Source organism: Strigops habroptila, chromosome 8, assembly GCF_004027225.2.
Source record: "Strigops habroptila isolate Jane chromosome 8, bStrHab1.2.pri, whole genome shotgun sequence".
Taxonomy (NCBI): Eukaryota; Metazoa; Chordata; class Aves; order Psittaciformes; family Psittacidae; genus Strigops; species Strigops habroptila.
In genome coordinates, this window is record NC_044284.2 from 51,478,432 (window position 1) to 51,494,535 (window position 16,104).

General features: G+C 40.1%; 1 protein-coding gene across 8 annotated transcripts in view; it reads left to right on the forward strand.

The window, feature by feature from the left end:
• ST3GAL3 (ST3 beta-galactoside alpha-2,3-sialyltransferase 3) overlaps positions 1-16,104 on the forward strand; it is a 199,563-nt gene that overhangs the window by 33,414 nt on the left and 150,045 nt on the right. The window lies entirely within an intron of this gene.

The following is a 16,104-nucleotide window of genomic DNA, read 5'->3' on the forward strand; positions in this document are numbered from 1 at the left end:
TTGGTAATCCTGATGGAAGCGAGACATCTTCAGTTTGGTCACTCTCATTTTCTAACTGTACTGTAACATACTTACACTGTTGGAAATCCTAATATGGGTTTATTTGATATTATGCTGGCAAAAAGTACTACTTTGAGTAAAGTTTTTCACTTGGCAAACTGATTTAAGCCATAATGTCAGAAAATACCCCTCATAGGTGCAAGATATAGTAGATACAGGAGCAAACTCATTGAAGTCCCAAGTTCTTCAGCTGCTGAGCCTACCTTTCATTATGCTTTGACCACATGGCAGCAGGCAATTTTACTGGCACTACAGTGTGATTTCATTGGGAGATGACCTTATGTAGGCAAACTGGAAAGAAATTTATTAATAGGTCCCCAATAACTGTTACACTAATCTGTCTTCATTCTTCTGCCTTGTTTCTGGAATGGTAGGGTAGCTTTTAGTGATGGAGTCACTTGGGAGCAGAAAGCAGAAGAGATATGTCTGGTGGAGGTTGAGCTAAGATGGAGAAGGAGTGGATTGAAAGGTATTCCAACTTGTGCTTTTGGGTTTTGGCTACAGGAAACGCTGCTAGCCAGAGATTATAAATATGTTTTGAAACATCATTCATGTTCTTTGAGCTTCAACCCTGACCCTTGTTTCTACTGCTTACCCTGAACCAGCTTTTCCTGTTCAACTGATTGTGTGGCAAACAATGCCATTCTGCTCTAAACAGCAGAAGATGAAAAGGGAAAGGCATTTTGCCGGTTTGACCTTTCAGCCAGGGGAGTCCTGGTTGTGATGGCTCAAAGGAAGGGATATGGGGGAATGGCTTCAGGGGCTCTTTGGGTCTGCATTGTGAAGCTGTGCCTTCTGTGGCATCACTGTTTAAATTTTCACTGGCAGAATGTGGGGCATGAATAATCCATCTGCTTGAAATCTTCTGATAGGTGAAATTTGGTCAGTGCGGGACACTTCAGTCGCTTTGAGTATATAGAACAACCGCAGAGAAATTGCTCGGATCCTGTGAGCTAACTTGGATAATTCCTGGCCAGAACACCCCAGTTTGCACACTGTTGTGTTTAAGTGGTTGCTCCTCTTGTGAGAGCCAGTAGTAAAGAACAGTTTATTATGGGTAATAGTCATGACCTCCACAGGATCATTCTTGGATTTTCACTCCTGGTCTCAAATAGTAGCCTTAAGAATACATTCCATTATCCTGGGAAGGAAATTCTTTTAAGTGAACTCTAGCCTTATAGTCAGTAGATTTATCTTGTGCTCAACTTGGGATAAATTCAATTCTCACTTTGAAATGTGTTGTTAAGACTTCTTGCCTGGCATAGCATTAGCAGTAGACTGGAAAGTTTGTCTTTTTTGAAGTTGAGTCCTCTGCATTTAATTCGTTCTGAGTCAGTCTAATGTGAGGGGAAGTACTTGCACTAAAACCCTGAGAGCAATGCGGGCTTAGAACAAGGGTATTCACAGGATCACAAAGTAGTTGAGACTAGAAGGCACCTCTGGAGATCTTCTTCGCCCTCATAGTACAATTGTTTTCTTTTTCTTATGTTTAAATAGAATTTCCTGCTCTTCAGTTTGTGCCATTGCCTCTTGTCCTTTGGGCACCTCTGAGAAGAGTCCATCTCTGCTGCCTTTATTCCTTCCCATCAGATTACATTACTAAGATCCTCATGAGCCTTCCCTGCTCAAGGCTGGACAATCTCAGCTCTCTCAGCCCCTCATATGGCAGATACTCCAATCCTTTAATCATCTTAGTTTGCTGGACTTGCTCCAATGTGTGTCTCTTGTAGTGGGGAGCCCAGCCCTGGACCCAGCCCTCCAGCAGTGCCTCCCCAGTGCTGAGCCAAGGGGAAGGATCTCCTCCCTCACTCTGCTGGCAGCCCTCTGCCTAATGCAGCCTGGGATGCTGTTGGCCACCTTTGCTGCCAGGTCACATTGCTGGCTCAGTTCAGCTGCTCCACCAGGACTCCCAGGTCCTCTGCAAAGCTGTTTTGCAGTAGGTTGGCACCCAGCCTGTATGGCACAGAATTATTCCTCCCCGGGAACAGGACTTTGCATTTCTCTTTGCCAAACTTCATGAGATCTGTCTACCAATTTCTCCAGGCCTTTTCCATATTTTTTGTCAGCAAGAGCCCACATTTTCCGTAGCCTTCCTTTTGCTGCTAAATTATGTGTAGAAGCGCTTCTTGTTGCCCTTAACATCCCTCAACATTTTCCACTCCAGGCAGGCTTTTACCTTCCTATGGCTGTCTTTGTACACTAGGGCAGCATCTCTATATCTATCCTAGCTCACCTGACCCTGCTCCCACCTCTTGTATGCATTTGTTTTATGTTTAAGTTTTGTCAGAAGCTCTGTGTTCATCCATGCAGCTCTCTTGCTGCCTTTGCTTGATTTCCTGCACATTGGGCTGTATGATTCTTGAGCTTGGAGGAGGTTATCCTTCAAAATCAACCACCTTCCCTGCATCTGCTTTCTCTCCAGGCCCATATCTATGGGTTTCTCTGAAGCAGGACCCTGGATAGGCTGAATTCTGCTCTCCTGAAGCCCAGACATACGATCCTGCAATCTGCTATGTTTCCTTGGCCTTGATTGTGTCTTAAGGCTTGGTTCTGTGACTTCCCTGGCTTGAGCATCAGTAGTATTAATACCTTAGCCTCCATTTGTGGTGAGCGGGCTAGGTTACGTGTTTTAATCTGAACTGGAGATTTTTTGTATCTGGAATTCATACCGTGAGTGAACCAGACAGGCCAGGTCTGGATAGGTGGTAGATGTTTCTGCAGAAAGGTATACTTTCTTTTGTCATGTTCTTAACTTATGTTTACTGATACATCTGTTCCTTATGTGTGTTGGTCTTCTGTGCTGGTGCTGATACTCATGCCAGTAGTCTGTCTGGTTCTGATAGCTGGACACAGATGTACCTTAGAAAAACCTCCATGTAGTTCGATGGCATTAAAATTACTCCCTTGCTAGACCCATTTCCATCCCCTTGTGTGTGCCTCGAAATGGAACTTAAATTTGCACAGTCTAGCTATGCCCTGGATTGTTCTGAGATCATGGTGTAACCCAAAGCTTTTCTTCATGGTAAAGCTATGCTCTCCTGTATGTATCCACAAAAGAAAAACTGGCCTAGAGGAGTTGTCTGCACAACTTGCCTACAAATTATATAGGCTGTTCTTTTTCTTACAGCTCCAAAATCTGTTCAATATCCACATGGTCATTAATAAGTTTCATATAGCATGGGTATGGCCAAGGTATAATGGAATTCCGGCAAGTCATCCAGCTGCCTTTTCAGGAGTGTTTTTCTCAGTGGAGTTTGTCTGGTACCTTTCTTCAAGTTCTGCATCTTCTCCCCACACCCAGTTACATGCAAGCAGTGGCTGTACCAGATGATATTGAAGGGGAGTGGATACACCACTCCTAAATGCTGTACCTCAGAGAGAATCGCTGAATAACATCCTAGTGAGTATCCTGTATTCCTGGTCAGCACAGATGGTGAAGTGCTGGCAAAAGTATTTGCAAAGTGATTTGAGAAGGCTCTGCTTGCTGTTAGTCACTGCCACCAAATTAGCTTAATTAAAACCAGCTGTGGGAAAGTGGTCTGCTGCGACTGATAAATCTCATTTCCTTCTCAGAAGTGTCTGTGGGCCTGGAGGTGGTGATAACTCCTGCTTGGATCCAGTGAGGGTCTTAAGGTGGTTGCAGTTCTCTTCCATATGTGCAATTTTGAAGTTGGCCCTAAATCCTGCTGTTGGCTCACATTTCTCCATATGGAGTCCTTGGCCTTGAGATGTTCAGGTTTGTGTATTGCGTTGAATAGCATCTATTATGGTTAGTGTTGCTGTTACTTGATTTGGTTTGTGAGAATTAGTGGGCATGTTTGTTTCAGTATAGTTTGGAAAGAATGTCAAGGTTATTCAGCCTGAGAAAGATGCTCTTTTATTAAAGTTTAAAAGCCTTGCAAAACCAAAAGAACTCCTTCCCCCCCAACCAAACCCCGACTTTGAAAACCAACAGCTTAAGCCATTTAGAAACATATAGTTTGCTTTCTCTGAATGACCAGCAGTCCTTTGTGTTTTTAACTGGTGTCTCAGGCTTCTGTGATATTCTTTATTTGTAGAATGCCCTACTCATCCCTGTCTCCCTTCACTTAATCCTCTTCTCTCTTTCCCTATCATCTGTTCAGCTGTGCAGGCAATTTCACAGTCAAATGTACAGCCAAAAAGTTGCCTGCGTTGATGGCTTGTCACAAACCAAGAAGCAGCCATTTTCCATTTCTGATCTGATCCCAGACCTGCCAACATCAAGCTGTTGGTTTGGGGTTTTTTTTGCCAGTCACATGAAGTTGTTTTAGATGCGGCAGCTGTTTTAGAATAAGGTTAATAAAATGACTGTTGCCTTTTATAAAGAGTTCTGCTAGTGGAGTAATCCAGAAATAGCAAAACTCTAAAATTTGTGAATCCCAGTGAGGCTGTGAAAGCCTGGCTGGGAGCATGCTTCAGCAGGTGGCTGGAAATGCTAATAAGGAATGGGGTCTGTCATGGAGCGCTGTGGAAGGTTTGTCTTTGTGTGATTACGGTGGGTTTTCTTTGTGAAATTGAATTAATTTAAGAATGGGAGCTGCTCTTGGCAGCTCTCAATTTCTCAGGTTCCAGCTTTCGATGAAATAAAGTTGGCAGTTTCACATGATCTTCATCAAAACCATTTGATGTATCAGTGGTGCTGGGACTGCTGGATGCTGGATGACTGTTCTTAAGCAAGCTGTTGCCTTGTCTTGATATTTTGATTAAAGTAGTCCATTGAGCTGGATTGTTTTTTGCTTTTGGGGTTGTTTTTTGGGTGAAGTTTTTCATTTTCTTTTTCCAGAGACCCTGCAAGTCCCCTGAAAGTCTACATGGCCACTGAAAAAAGCAAAGCTAATATGGGTGTTTCAGAGGCATAACTGAACATCACAGATCATCACACATTGCATTGTGGCAGATCTGAGAAAAATGTGTATGGATGTGTGTGACCAAACAAAAGAGTTGCATCAATAATTACCTTTCTACTGAACTTGTAAAATTTTGGTTTCTTCAGTATGGTTCCAGAAAATAATAACAATAACAATAATAAATAGTAGTAGGAATCATAGAATCATAGAATGGTTTGGGTTGGAAAGGACCTTTAGATCATCTAGTTCCAACCCCACTGCCGTGGGCAAGGAACCTCCCACTAGAACAGGTAGCTTAAGGCCCTGTCCAACCTGGCCTTGAACACTGCCAGGGATGGAGCATTCGCAACTTCTTTGAGCAGCCTGTTCCACCGCCTCACCACCCTTACAGAAAATAATTTCTTTCTTATAGCCAACCAAATCTCTTCTGTTTTAAGTTTGAACCCAGTATTGATCATCATAATGATGGTGATGAAGTTATCTATAATGTTTGCTTCTTGCATACATGGAAGAGACTTTTTGGTTTTCCCAAATAGGGTCATGTAAGATTTTCAGACACAGTATAGCAGATGATGGTCACACCACTCATGTGCGTGTAGTTCTCTGATTATTTTCTGACTATTCAAGTTTTGCACATGAGTTTTGTATCACTCTAGGCTTAATTTCTGACAGACAAGGATCTTTTTAATACATTTTATCCTTGGACAGTAAATGTTCTTATAGCTGGAGGTGAGATTGGCCTCTCTTTAGTCCTTTCCCACCTGGGGGAAGTGTCAGCTTGGTTATGCTTTTAGCCACTGCTGACTTGGAGTTATATTTTTAAAGGAGGTTGCCTTGCTTTGTGAAATAATTTAGTTTGGTGCTCAGCAGTTTAAGTCCATTAATCCTAAACTGGAAGCAATATTTCTTAGTATTTAACCTTCTGAGTGCCTTGAAGGCTTTTTCTCCTCACTGGCTTGTTTCTCTGCCAAGCTAATTTAAAGGGATTCATTGTATTTTTGTATGTAGTGTGAAAGGACGAGCACTTTTTCTTTAGGTTGTCTCCAGCTGTATTTGTCCAGGGGTTGGGTTATGTGATGATCAACTTCTGCTGCTGCTATTTGAAGTAGTTTTTCATTGTCCTGTAATTTCTTCACATGGAAATGAGGTGCTACTGACAGTATTTGGTTCATCAAAACATAAGAAAAATAACCCAGAGATGAGCTAATCTTTTTTCTTTTTTTTTTTTCTTCAAATCAAACACTCTGTACAAGAAAATAATAGAAAATTAAAATCTATATATGTACTGTTAAAGTTTAATGTAGTTTTCTGTTTTGGGGGCTTTTGTTCATTTGTTTTTTCCTCTGAGTATGGGAGCTTTCATAGTCAAGCAGATACTCTGGGAACAGAATAGCATTTGGTTTTGGCGTCCTTTTAGGATGCACAGATGACTTCTGGAAGATCTTTGTTTCAGATTTGTATGTGTCAATGTTTGTTTGGTTTAGGACAATGCAAGGCTTTTGCATAGATGTGATGCCTCTTGTAGACTGGTTGGTGTGCCTGGAAGGTGAAGACATGCTGTCAGCACGCAAGCTGCTCTTCAAGACATTTGGCTTTGAAAGAACATATGCATGATATCAATCTGCACACATCTACTACCTACAAAATCATGTTCTCTGTAGGACCTCGCAAATCCAGATTCTAGTGCACGTTTTGGAAACTTAATGAGTTTTAGGATTTGATGGGCCAGAAACCTTTTCAGATTTTATGATCGGTTGTGGCGATGCTGTTGAAAAACAAGCATAACCCCCAACTTTTCCCCTGGTCCCAAACTGCAAAAAACATGAGTGAAAAATGGATCCAACAGCCTTTCTGTTCAGTATCACCTTTCATGTTAATAAATGGTCTGGGTTCTTGTAATGCAAAAAAAAAAAAAAGTAGAACATTGCCATTTTCTAGAGAAGATGTTAAAAAAGCACTTGTATTCAGATAGTTTATGCTTGTACACTTTTCTTGTACTTTGCTCCTTCCTGTCATTTGTTTGTGATCTGGGCAGACACAGGAGAGATGAGCAGTGTTGCTGTAAAGCTGTACATGTGAACTTTTTGGCAGTTATTCTGGCAGGTGTTGTGTGTTTTAAGGTTTTGGAAAGCTTTTGACCACTGGCTTAATATCGTAAGTAGTAGATCATTTTCAAACAAACTTAAGAACGTGAGTTTCCTGATGAAAGTATTTATGTTTCTGCATTTGAGGAACGAGAGGTTTCTTTGGGGTAGCTCTGAAAAGCCAACACACAGAAGATTTTTCTGCACCAGGCAGAGGGAGGGGAAAAAATGGTTGAATGGCTCCAGCAGGCATAAAACCAAGACCAGGCTATTGAAATAGTTGTTGTCCTAATTGCCATTAATTCTGTGTAGGTATCTTTATTTATGTAAAACAAACATAATGTGCAGCAGCCTTCCAGAGCTCTCTGACAGTTGTCTGAGTACATATAAGACCTTGTCACTAATACGGTTCTTAAACTGTGCTTTAAGGTTAAAAGCCCATGTCCATATTTAGCACAAATACTATAAGAGTAAAGCAATTTATTTCCAATCAGCAATGCTTTGTATTTTATAATAGCTAAGGTAACAGTATATATTTTGCTTGCCCTATGGAAACACATTTTCCTTGTGGCAGTGCTATGCAATAATCCAATTGAGAAATTTTAGTATATTTGTCTTTAGTTTGAAAGTGAGCTTTTTTTGAGGACCAATTTAAGGGTATTTTACTATCTCTGTAGTTTCAAGCTGCTAGTATGTAGTAAAGAATAATAATGTTTGAAAGTTTTGAGGATTTTTTTTTATACGGAAATTGCTTTGTATTCCAAAAGTTATGTGAAAGTGACATGGGTGAGCTGATTGAAATAAGTATAATTAGCTTAAAACTACTTTTAAAAATACTTCAAGAAGAATTTTCACCTTTTGGATGGTGAAAGCAACTGGAGAGCGTTGGCCAGTGAATTTTTGTTTACATCTGTTTTGTGTCACCAAAATATTATGTTGAGTCTGACTCTTAGTTTGCAAATGATGTATTGGAAGTATTTTCAAGGTTGTACGTCCCATTGAGGTGTTTTAATTAAAATACTAAGAAGAAAAAATAAAATTAGTTGTGATGTGTAACCCTTCTGTCCGGTATTCTTGGTTAAGGTAAATAATTGCAATAATAATGATCATTAGACAAATTCCACATAGGATCATGAGATTTAATTACTCAGTAGTTTTCTGTCCTGAATCATGTCAGTGGTTAAATTAGTTTCTTATAAATATTCTGAATAGTTAGATCCAACTCATACACAAGTGAGTCTAAATACAATTTCCTGTGTCCCTGATATATCCAATGTTCAAATTTGCTGTTAAATTTAATTATAAAGACAGCTGCAGTGTTGTCTTGTGACTGAGATTATCTAGGAAACACTAATAGTGACCCTTTTAAGGTACATGTGTTAAAGAATTCATAATTTTGAAGTATCAGCTGGAGATTTAAATTCAGAAGAAGATACAGATTGTGAACCTAAAGCAAGTGCTTTACCTTTGAGTAACAAATACTGTATTTCTCCGTGAAAAGAGAGAATCTCTTATTCAGAAACAAAATATGGTTTCACTTCATGTTGCTTTGATTAAGGACTAGTACTACCACTGATGCTCAGGAAAATGCTCTTGATCCGAGCTGGTTCTATCTTACTGACCCATATTTTCACATTTGTTCTTATGTAACTCCCTGCCAATATCCATTTTCTGTCTTGCCACATGGATTGTAAGCTTAGAAGAGAGAAGTTTTACTGTTTTGTAATTTGTTGTCACTATGGAATTTGGGTGTATGACTGAGTTAGTGCTATAATAATAACTGAAACCAAGTATGAGACTTGGCTTAAGAAATCACGAGCTCCTTAAACTACTGAGAATCTGCTTGGGATTAATTAAAGGGTCTCACTCTGTCAAGAGAAAAAAAACTCTCTGATACCAGCTTTATTGGTGCAGTCTGGCCTGTTTGTTTTTGTAACTTTATGGTGTTGTACCTGTACCTTCTCTAAAGTTGTGTTCTCAAAGCCAAGTATATTTTCATTGAACTTCTGCAGCACCTTGATCTCCCCTTCTCCTTTGCATTAGTGTGAGATGTCCCTGCCCACGGCAGGGGGGTTGGAACTAGATGATCTTAAGGTCCTTTCCAACCCGAACCATTCTATGATTTGGGAACTATCCATCTCTTCTGGAAAGAGCAACCTAGGAGGCCGGTGCTGTTGGCCTTCTCTGAAGGCCACACAGGGAGCTGTGATGGGCACCAGGGAGCTACACATACCAGAAGCACCGTGTTATCCCTGTGCCCAGAGTTTCACTGGTCACGGCACTGTGAAGTTATGTAGTAGATCCAAATAAATGCTGATCTTGTGAGCAAAACATCAGCCCTTCCTGCTACCAGTTATTTGGGCACTGCTGAAGACAATAGCAATGTAATATCCTTCTGAAGCGTTTGCCAGCTGGCTCAGGACACCACATCTTTTCATTCAGCTCATTCATTGTAGAATAAAGAAAATTGGCATGCTCAGAACATTTTAAAAATACATCTGTTCGGAACATGAGCATTGTTTCTCGCTTTCTTAATTTGCCACTTCATTACGAATGTCCTGATGGAAAGAGTGATGCACACACAGCAAGTGCAAAACTTGGTTAGGTTCCATGAAATTCATAAAACTGCATTAAAGAACTATTACTACATCTTTTAAGTTCTGTATCACTAAGATAGTTGTAGCTTCAATTACATGACAGGAAATTGGGAGCTGATAGAGGATGACTTTGCAGTTTACAATGTAGCTATTGATAATGCCACATAAAGTTATTGAGACAAGTGATAATACTGCGTTACATCCATTCTTAGCTGTCAAGCCTTTTCTCCAAGGGTCTTTGGAAAAAAAGTAGATTGTTTTTATTTTACAGATGAGAAACAATTTGATCCAAGGACTTATTCAGGGTCACATAGGTTATAGCAAGATTACCCATAGTGTTTTGGTTTGGCCATGAGTTTGCAGAGACAAGCTCTGAACTATCTGTGTCTGCGCTCCCTGGGGCAGAGCTTGTGCATGAGCCTCATCACTCTGTGCTGGGTTTCTCGGTGTAGAAATGGCTCCAGGCCGAAGCAAAAATGGGACCTGATGTCCAAGCAGAGTGAATGGCCAAGGCAAGGAATTTGGATTCAGCTCTAAGCTTGGCTGTGAAGTCCTCTGTCAATAAAAAGGAAATGGAGAGAACCTGTGTGGCCTACTTTAGTACCGTACGCTTGGAAAGTTAGTACTGTATAAATCACAGAATCAGCTAGGTTGGAAAAGAACTGTAAGATCATCAAGTCCAACCATTAAAGAAGATCCCCAATGTAAGAATCCAAATGCTGACATCAAAAGTCAAGTAAGAAACCCAAGATCTACTTTAAGTTCTCATGAATTTTCTGATCTGGCCCTAAAAAATCTGTGAGGAATGTCAAGATTCTAACTTGTATATGAGGGTAGTATTTAAAGAGGTGCTGGCTAGAGCAACAATACAGAAACTTTTCAACCTTGTAGAGTACATAAGTGAGTTAATATTTAGATCGGAATGAAAATTTTCTGTTCTTATGCTATTTCACAATGATATGCATTCTCAAATGAGGTGAATTTTCCCCCACAGGTATGTTACATGTAACAAGCACCTGCCTGTTCCCACATCTCCATACTCATACAGATATAGCCAGGTGACCCACAGGACAGGCATTCAAATTTAATGCAACAGCAACCCTGTAGTGCAGCTTTGTTTTAAGACAATTTATTAAAGTAGAATATCCAGAGTTTATTGGGAATGTTCTTTACAATCAGGTGTTTCCTGTTGCTGGAGATGTGTCCTGTTGTTGAGTGTCTTTTACCTTCTCATAAAGGGAATAAGTCTGAACTTTGAACCTGGGTCTCCTATCAGTTGCGGACAGCACTGGACTGAAACTCTTCATATGGTTTCCTTGCCAAAACTTTCAGTCCCTCTACTGCTGTAGCTTGCACATCTGTGATTAAGAAGAGTGCCTGTGCTGTGCATGTGTCAGATACATTCTTCATCTTAGATATTGAAAAATGTTAGACTAACGTTGCTGAAACAATACACTTGAGGTTGTAACGTCTTGTGGTGTCCAAGCATGGAACACTACTGATTGATTTTCACTGAGTACGTATGTAGGAGCTGAGTTTACTAGTAAGAGCAATCTTGTATGTTTCCTTTGACCTTCACTGATGCTGCATGATGTGGTGCATAGGGGGTGTCCAAATTAGTGCCTCGAGTTTTGAGTAAAGAGTACAAGTAACTCAGAACATCCTTGAGGCTGCAGTACAGAAGATGTTCTTGTATTGACCAGAGCTCTTAACACAGAGCCATCTCACTGTGTTCAGAAAAAGGTGGAGAACTGGGAAAAAAAGTTGTGCTTTAGAAGAAAGAGCTTAGTAAAGTGGAATAAACTAAGTGGGGTGAGGGGGTGGGACGGACAACATCAACATGGAAGCAGGATACTTAATAAATTAGTAGGATGACATTTATCATTAGATTGAATAAATTACTTAATTGTTTACTAGATTTGTCTATAGCATGTAAAAGAAAGCATTAGGAAGTGCAGGATGCCCTGTCAAGTAATTTATAAGTGCAGGCAGTTGTTCCTGTGTTTTACCAAATCTGAGGAAGGACGTTCATCCTTTAGGTATCTGAGATCTCTGTGAAATAGAACTGAAATGATTTAGTTCCCTTCAATTCCTTGGAGATAAAAATCATCCAGAATGCTGCATAGTTGTGATAAGAGTGGGTTTTTTTTCCTAATATTTTCTTTTTTCTTTGGGGCAGGGGATGTTTTGAGACAAATCTTCTTGCTAAATTAATCCCAACAGTAGATGTTTTCTGAGTGTGGCGCTGCTTTTGTGAGCTTCGTTTTCTGACTAGATGGAACATAAGATAGTTTTTATTGTTACTGGCCATTTTGTCACTAAATTATGAAGAGTTCTATGCATTAAGTGTTCTTTCTCTGGTATATGTCGTGTTATAGAATATTGGCCTTAAGTGAAAATAAATTTTGATGGCTATTGGTGTGTTTGAGTAGAGTTGCATACCAGACCCTTTTCCTTATGGATGTGTCCTGGGTCTTCTAATTCTGCCATAAAAAAGCAGCACTCAAAATCTTTCTTTAATTTTAATAATCAACATTTTATTCTTTAATGTTGTTACTGCAATTGCTGTCCCCAGTCCAAGTGATAGAGCTCTGCAGGATATCTGGTCTCTGATCAAGCTCCAGAGGCAGACATTACATTAAATGTTATTAAATATATGTTGCAGTTCTGTAGGAGTCCATTGGAGTATCTGGAGATCAGGGGTATGGAATGAGGAACTTAACAGTGATCATGCATACAAGCAAGCAACGCAGACCTTGGAGCTTGAGTCTCTGTATGAGGATGTGCCAAATTACAGCCTTATGTTGCTACGTATTACCGTATTCCCTGTTTGGCTTGGTCTGTAGAGCGTATTTCTGTAATGGTATTTGGTATCGAGGCTGCGTTAATCCTTTAATAATAAACTTCTAACTCCTGTGGGACTGATGGTTTGTGGTTTCTCAGGACCACTTCCAAAGCAGCACGCAATCATTTTTTTAACTGATTTTTTTAATAATTTTTTTTTTTTTTTTTCCTGGGGAAGTTGGTTTATTGCTAAAGTCTGGGTTTGGTTTTAGAAGAAAAAGAATAAAAAGTTATTGGTTCAGCTTCTTTGCTTTCCAATAGGATATGACAAATACATGCAAATCTTGGAGGGAGAGTCTGTAAAAGGCAAAAAAAGTTAGTGGCTTCTCAGGGGGACTTCCTGTAGAAGTCAACTGAAATTTTGAAACAGCACTTAGGTAAACATAAAAGTTACACATATTGATTAAATGTGGATTATATTTGCTGTTCTCATTCTGTGTTGCCACTGCTTGTTTACAGTTTGTATGTTGCATTTTCATCAACAATGTAATCAAAGACAAGACAATATTTGCACTGGAAGTTGGTCCATGTATTTGCTCTTACATGATTTCAGGAACTTGACACAGTTGGGCTTTAAGAGCTGTTTCCACACATCTCTTGAGTGCAGCATCCGTGCATGATAATATTGGTTATCCTATGGTGTTGGTATCTCTTTCTTGGAGTATGAGACTTAAGATGTTTTCCCTCATGTTCCTGTTTCTCTTTGTCTCCTACATACCCGTGTTTTGTCGGTCAGGATCATCACTCCTTTATGAATACCCAAATCTTCATTTATTTTTCTGTTCAGAGACTACAGTAGTAGGAAAGATAGAGCAATCTGTAAGGAATAGCAGTAAAAATAGTCAGCTGGTGTCCCGAAGTGCCTAGACCTAAGGTGCACAATATGAGTAATTTAATTTGTGTTGGGAACAGGGGAGTCATCAGGGCCAGAGTCATCCAGGCCCTGAGAAAGCTCAGGGCCAAGAAAACAAACAGGAGGAAGGAATTGCAGGAGACCTAAGATGGGGGACGCTGGAGTGGAAAAAAAAAGTGTGTGTGTGTGTGTGATAAGGGGTCAGTGACAGTTGAAGTGTATCCTTTACCTTAAAATACGATCAATCCTTGTACCTGTGGGGCTTATCTGGACTGTGGTATAAGTGCACCAACAAATGCAGGCACCTCAGGTTTGCAGGCTTTTTTTTTTTACTTCGGGACAGAACTGTGCAAATCCAGTTGTGTTCAAGGGCAAGTTCAGCTGTGCGTCCAGTATAGAAGAGCATTGTTGGAACAGAGTTTAAATTTGTTCCCAGAGCTGCATTGAGTCTGTCTTGGAGCTCCTGGTTCTTGAACCAGACAGGATCCTTCTGTTGGTTCCATAGCAGTGAGCTCTCCTGGAGGAGGGCTGTCATACAGCACTCCTCTACACTCCAAAAGGGCTGTGACGGAGCACATTCAGGTAGCCCTGCACAGCACAGTTTTTTGGGGGGATGATGGAGCAGATTCATTTGTTGGTCCAATTTTTGATGCTCTAGTTGCATGGTGAGTGGGAGGGGAAAGTGACCCAGGGCATAGGTCCTAATGTAACTTTGACCCAAAGGTGACACATTCACCCAAAGCAACTTTGCAGTCTGTGTGGTGAGGTCTCAGCCATTGTTATTCCTGGCACTGAGTGCCTTCTAAATAAATGAGTGTTTCTGCTGTCTTTGCTGCTTCTGATGGATTGGATCAGATCCAGAATTGCATTTGGATTTTGCTGTATCTTGGGGTTTTTCCCCCCCCCTTCTTTTAAACTGCTGTAACCACTGAAAAAATGATTGTATCTAGCATGAAACAGATGTAAAAGGCTGGCATTGTGGTGTGTGCAGCCTGAAGCTGTGCATATTGGCAAGTTATTGGGTGTCAGATTTCATGATTTGGGCATAAAGGCTGCCCTTCAGTTAAGAAGGCAGGAGAAAAAACATTTAAACTGCTTTATGGAAGTAGGCAGCTGAAAGATTCGGGACTGCTCCTTCAGGCATAAACATTTCTTGGCACCTAAAGCGAGGGCACGTGTAAGTGGGTATGTTTTACATTATGTCTTATTAAATTTGGAAATATAGAGCTTTTGAAGATTGCCTTTGAAAGATAGAGTGGACTCAGGGGCTTGGGGAAGGCACTGGGCACAGACTGTGCAGACACTTTGTCTCTGCAAAAAAACCTCTAGAAAGCTGGGAGGATTTTGAACTGAGTGATGACTGGAAGAGGTTTGCAGCTAGAAGCAAAGAAACTTTTCTTCTTATGTTCGTGGAAGCAGGACTTGGTGTATTTGCAAATAAATCTGGCTTGCCTCAAAGAAATGCTTATCTCCATGAACTTCTGACAAGACTAACCTGTAGCTCTGAATTCGTCTGAATGCAAATAGCTGGGCGGAAGAAAAGTGACACATGGTTATCTTCTCAGCTTTTTTCAAGTTTATAACTTCTTCCCTTTTGAAGTTTCAATGCCAGAAATGCAGTGTTTTAATAAATGCAGTGTTTTAATAAAGATCCATGGCTTGTGAAATCACTTGTGGAGGCAGAGGGAGAATTGACTGTAATACAGGTTATTCACAGTGAATTTGATGTTGAAACTGTGAAACTAATAGTCACATGGAGGATTGGACTGGAAAGGGGAGCTCACATACTTACTCTGCTTTTTTTGTTTCTGTGGGGAAAATAATGTTCTCAGGGGAACAAAACATTATACTGTTTTTGTGAGCTGCAATAATGGTATTAATTTGGTGCTTGCAGTGCTTTTCAGCCATTCTTAGATAAGTCCTAATATTTCATCTGCAGTGTTCAAATGCAGAATATATTGCAGGAAAATGAACAACATTTAAATTTGGCATTAACTACAAAGTAATGCTTTATGTTGATAAAAATCTCAACAGTTTTTTATAAGTAGAATCCCACAGAGATACTTCAGAATTAATTGATGGCAGATGAATTTAATGCAGTTAAAATGAATTAACCCCCTTGCCATTTAGAATAATATAAAGATGTCTGAATTTTATTCCCAAAAGAGGAAATACAGTTGTTAAGTCCAGATGGATTTTTATTTTTATTGGAGTAAGTTTCAAGACTAGTAATATCTTTTTTTTTTAATGTTACTACCAGAGTGTTGGATCTGGGACAGCACAGACCTGCTTTTTTAGAATTGTTTTAAATCCAGTTAAATGAACAGCTTTACTATGTTTATTTTGAAAATTAGCACTTTCTTATTGAATTTGTAAGAATTTGAAAATAAGCACGGGGATGATATAAAGTGTAGAAAAGCCAAGGGCTTGGGTCTATGTCAAGTTGTCAGCTGGAATGTGGTAACTGCCAATGCCTGTGATTGTAGCCTGCCCAAATGTAAGGTGATGCAGCAGGAGCTTAATTGCTTTTCAGCACGCTAAATCTGATTGTGCTTGGGCTTTTTGCCTTGCAGTGAGGGCTTGCACTGAAGCAGCTGCAAAGAATGTGGGATCAGTTGATCACTTCTGAAAGCCTGAGTCATGAAGAGACGAAGTCATGAAGGGATTCAATCTATTCATTTAGCTGAAGATAAAAGGCAGTTCTGCTACTGCTATGTCAGTTTAAAGCTTCTGATTCCGTAAAATTAATCCTACCATGGTGGTTTGCTCTTTGCTGTATTTTACCCGTTGTCTTCAAG